Genomic DNA, 5,750 nt, shown 5'->3' on the forward strand with positions numbered 1-5,750 from the left:
AGGGCAAGGTCTGGGAAGGTCCTAAGCATAGGAACTTCTGGTTCTATGGAGTTGGCGTGTGCCACCCTTCCAGCATGTGGATGTGTCTACCAACCCAGAAGCTCCTTGAGCCTCAAACTATTGGGATTTTTATGGGGGCTTCACCATATAGGCATGATCAGTTATTAACTCTGGAGAATGAGGGGTGGGACTGAATTCCAAACTCTGAATCATAGCTTGGTCTTTCTGGTGGTCAGCCCCCAACCAGGAGCCCACTGAACTCTCTCATTAGAACAAAAGACACTCCTATCACCCAGCATATTCCAAGAGATTTAGGAGCCCTGTGTCAGGAACCAGGGTCCAAGACCAAATATTAGAACAAAAGGTGTTCCTAGTGCTCTTATTGCTTAGGAAACTATAGGGGTTTAGGAGCCCTGTGTCAGGAACCCGGGGCAGAGACCGATATATATTTCTTACTGTCTCGCGTTCATATATCTGACATGCTAGTCCAGCCTCTGCACCTTTATTCACACTGTTCCTCTACCTACTATGCCTACTTTTCATTCTCTGCTACTTCAATTCCCTTCAATCTTCATCACCCTAGGGACATCATGAAGGGCCCCACTCCTTCTGTGAAACCTGACCTGGACACCAAAGTCCACATAGGGGTAGGACTTGATTTTCTCCCGCGGTTTCATGTGTGGAAACCATGGAGGGCACACCTGTCTACTCCATGTGCCCACGGCCAGATGGGCGCAGCACTTGGTCATGTTTTCCTGAGTGAATTTGTTGTCTGCGTCGGTGCTCAGAGAGAAACTTCCCACGTCTCTCTTTATTAAGATGAAATACTCCTTTTATTCTTATTTTCTTGGAAGGAAACAAAATCAAAGAAATAAACCCTGAAACTGCTACAGTTTTATATAGAAAGCATTATTTCTGAGCTAAATGATTTTTTTCCTGAAGGAAAATATAGAAATTGTGGCTCCTGGTGGAATTAAAGGAATGGAAATGAAGTCATGCATAGATTCACAGCATCTGAAGAACTCTGTTTTGGACCCTATTTTGCTCACTTCTACAACTTGGTATAAAAAATTCAAGCTTCTGGGCCCACTTCAGCTTTGCAGTAACACGTGTCCCTTGGGCTTTTCCCCAAATTGCATTTTTTCCTGGTTTCAGTCAATTATTTTCCTTGGACTGTATTAGTTTTTCTGAGAAACTCTACAAAACTGGATTCTTCTGGTCATTTGCTGGCAAAGAAACCCTTTGATGTCAAACCAGAATGTCCTCATGGATCATTTGGAGACCAGGGTGACCGCAGAAATGTCTCACCTTACCCCCTTCCTTCTTGTCACCTACCCTTCCTCCCTGTCCTACTTCCCATAGCAGATATTGAAGTGTTCTCTCAGAACCATGTCTATTTGATCTTCTAGTCCTTCAGGCCTCAAGGCAAGTCCCTATTAGTTCAGGAAGTTTTCACTGACCTCAGATTGGATGATGTGGCTCAGAGGCAATGAATGTGGAATGTGCCTGTGTGTATGCACACACACGCACACCTGTGTACACATGTCCATACAAGTGTATGTGTGCATACTAGTGTGTGTGTGCATGAGCATATGTGTGTCCACACAGATATATGTATACAAGCATATGTGTTTATGTGTGTGTGTGTGTGCCTGTGTATGTTGATATATATGTACATATGTGCTTGTGTGTCTGAGTGTGTGTGTATGTGGCATAGCTGAGTATGTGGGGCTGCGTACTGGTGATAGCTTGTACTAGGAAGTCATGGCAGTAGGCAGAATTAGGGACACTTGTATGTAGGTGTTCTCCCAGCACGTTGGTAGTTGTATTATCTGTCTTTGTTTTCTGCATATACCTCCGTATTTACTTTGGGGTAGAGCAGCTGTTGAAATGATATCAGCAATTTAAATTATATCAACATTTCCCCACATACCCTGTTTCTTATTATTTCTCAAAACAAAAAGAGGGAAATACATACATGGCAAATTCAGAGTCTAACAACCCAAACCAGTGAGCGCTTTCTCTGTACCTATTAGGGGCCATTCCTTCTTGCTCTTCTGCAGGCCATCCTCATGGTAGCCTTTTCTTTGGCCTGTGTCTTTTCAGTGTCCCTTTCCTATCATCAGTCCTCCAGTCTGTTCAACTAGCCACTATGTTCAGTTTTCTCTATTAAAAGGACTGGTGTGGTGTTTGTTTTCCAAGCTGAACCCAACTGATAACAACACATAGCTGCTGCTCTTTGGTTCACCAGTCCTTCAAGATCTTCACCCATTCAAGTCAGAACTGTGATATTCTCCAGAGCTTGTCCAATTTCCGCTGCCTGGATCTGCCATCCGTTCAGTGCTTAATCCAGAATCTTGGGCACCATCCTTCATTCCTCTCTCCTGCTCACCTGCACCCACCCCATCCCCGCCCTTCCATTGGTTAGAAGGGGCTATGATTCCACCTTGAATCTCCCCCAGCCCAGGTATCCATGCTTGTACTAACAGTCCTCTTGCCTTTTCTCTTGGCCCCTCACAACTCATTTCCTACCCAGAATCAAAAGTACTACTACTTTTGAAATATAAATAGGATGTTATATTGTGTAGCTTAATATCTTTCAACAGCCTCCTGAGGCACATACCTTCTGTGATGACCCATAGATCCTGCCAAGGCCACTTTCCTGTCTTTCTTTCCTCCTTTCCTACACACCAGCTTCCCCAGCTGTGTTCCTGTTTCTTGAACATGCCAAGCTCTTTTCTGCCTTAGGACCTTGGCATCTACTGCCTTCTATCTGGAATGCTTTTCTCCTCTGTTTGTCATATGGCTGGCTCTTCCCCATTCTTAAGGAAATAACTTTAAATTTACCTCCTGGGGAACCATTCACTGACATCCTTTGTTTTAACAGCGAGGGCTGCCATAACAAAGTGTCATAGACTGGGTGTCTTATAAACAATAGAAATGTATTTCTAGCCTCTAAGGCTAGAAATCCAAGGTCAGGGTGCCAGCATGGTCAGGATCCAGGCAAGGCCCTCTTCTGGCTTGCAGACTGCTGGCTTCTTATATCCTTACATGGTAGAAAGACAGTGAGCTAGCTCTCTTATAAAGGGCACTAATCCTGTTCATGAAGGCTCTACCCTCACAACCTAATCGAGGCCCCACCTTGAAATACGATTACCTTGGGATTAGGGTTTCAACATATGAATTTGGAGGGGGGCACAAATACTTAGTCCACTGGACCCTCTTTAGAGTTGGTACTTCCCAGGCTCCATACTCCTTTCCTTCGTAGTAATTGTCATTATTTCCAGTCATCAACATATCTATATCTTTATCTGTCCTCCCTCATTATAGTGTAAAATACATGGGGCAGGGACTGTGTCTGCTTAATTCACCACTGTATTCCCACGCTTTGCACCCAGGTCTCAGTACAGATGTGCCTAATGAATGAATAAATGTAGAGTGGATATCAAAGGAAAAAAAGAAGAGAAAAGAAAAAAAGGAAAAAGAGGAGAGGTGTAAATAAATCACGGCTTACTTAGCTAGCAACTGTACAGCTACAAGCTGTTTTAGAATAGATGTGACCACTAATTGTCTGTTCGTGTAGCCCTAAACTCTTCTCTGAGGAAAGACTAATAGGGATGTTGAAATAGGTAGATATACAGAGAGATTATGGCTCAACACAGTGGCATATACCTGTGAATTTCTTGCTTATAAGTGGCATACATGTTTATGTATATATACTTCGGTGCATATACATTGTTTCATCTTATAAAACCTCTTCCTCCTACCAGCATTTTCCACTTTGTAATATGCTGTCACCTATATTGCTCATTTGAATCCAACAACAATCCTAGGAGCCAGGAAAAGGAGCATTATTCTCATTTTATTAAAGATCACTTGTAAAATCTCACATCAAACCACATCATTGTACAGACAAAGAAGCTGACACCCAGTGTGAGAGTGAGACTTCCTCAAGTTCCTCAAGTTCAGAAAGAGCTGGTGTTAAAACCAGATCCTTGCCTCCGTTTTTGTACCTCAGGAAGGGTCCTGGGAAGGGGGTCTCTGCATGATGTGTAAGGGATTCAATGCCATTTAGAAATCCTACCTTGCATTTGGTAGAATGGCTTGGCTACTGGTTAAGTGGACCTCTCAGAGAAGCCAGCCAACTCTTGTGGTCACTGAAGGCAAGGCTATGTGTCCTCTAGAGAAGGAAGGTCTGGGTGCCGTGGCTTATCCAATTCTGGCTGTACTTGATTTTCTGTGTGTAGGTGTGATCATTGTAATGCAATATTCATACCACTCTGTTTTTTTAAGTTTAATTTCATTTTAGTTTATCAGTAGTAAAATCCCTGCTGGCATGTCATTTAATTTGCTCCCTGTGCTAATGATGATTCTGAAGCCTTTTACAGAAATGATTATATGGTAATACCAAATCTGATGGTGGATTCAAGCCATCATTTACAGTAATAGGATCATAATGAAGCTCCCTGGGGAATTTCTTCTTGTAATACTGTTATGGAGCGGGGCAGGAATCTGCTCGACTTTATCCTACATTATTAGAAGATCCTCACAGGGCACCTCTTGTGGGAAAGGGCCTTTTCTGCCTTTGATGCTGAGTCTCAGGGCAAAATAAAGGATTGCAAAGCAGTGGTCCTATGGGTGAAGCTAGATGGGATGGCCACACCTGTTTTATGGAACAGCTCATGAAAAGGATGGGATTAGAGAAGGTGGAGACCAGTGACTGCATGTGCCTTTCCACACCCACTCCCACTTCTGTGTGTAGACCCTCGTCATGCAGATTGACACTTGGGGAGATTCAGAGTAGGGTTATTCTATGTGCCTGCTTTCTAGCCATACTCTTTCCCTCCCCAGTACTGATGTGCAATGTGAGCCTCACCAAGCCAGGCACTGAGAACAGAATTAATGAGGTCCCACCTCTGCCCTACAGACTGGGGACAAATGCAAGTGCCTGAGTTTCAAGGGCTGGAATAGATATCTCTGTGGGGGATGAGAGTGGGGGAGGGGAATTTGTTTAGTGAGGATCCAGGGGAGGAAGGAGGTGCCATCCCTACCTAGAAAATCAGCAAAGGCTTCCCAGAAATGGTTGAACTGGGTCTTTAAAGACTGGTGGTGTTTTACCAGCGGAAATGAGGTGGGGTTCAGGAGAACGTCATTCTAGGCAGATAGGGCCTTGTCAGTCAAGAGACCCTGGGGGCCTCTTGTTGTCTGAAGGGCCAGGGCAAGTTCCGACAGGCTGGAGCTGACTTGTGACTCTGCCATTCTTTCTTACCTTGCTTTCAAGGACCATAGAGGAGCCTCCAACCAAGCATTCTACTGTTCTTTGCTCTGGGGACCAGCAGAAGTATGGAGGGGAGGGAGTGTCCTCATTCTTTATGGGTCAGGGGCAAGCTTCAGAGCATGGGGAAAGTTATGGGAAGGCAAGTCCAGACTCCATAGTTAGGAAGGGCATTCTAACAATGTTGGCTGCTTATTGTTGAAATAGACAACAGGGTGAGGTAATGAGCTTCTCATCAATCATTGACTTGCTCAAACAGTAAAATCTAGTTAGACTAGGGTCAGAATGTATACCCACAGGAACTGACTGCAAAAAGACCACCCCTTTTACCACCCCGAGGCCCGGTGGCTGCCATGTACACAACACCACTGAATTCTGAGCCAAGGGTTAGGTTCAGAGCTACTGGAGGCATAGAGACTTGCGGACTGTTTTGCATCTTAGTTTCAAAGTAATCAGCAAACAGCAAGCCATGACA

The sequence above is a fragment of the Leopardus geoffroyi genome, chromosome C2 (genome assembly GCF_018350155.1).
Source record: "Leopardus geoffroyi isolate Oge1 chromosome C2, O.geoffroyi_Oge1_pat1.0, whole genome shotgun sequence".
Taxonomy (NCBI): domain Eukaryota; kingdom Metazoa; phylum Chordata; class Mammalia; order Carnivora; family Felidae; genus Leopardus; species Leopardus geoffroyi.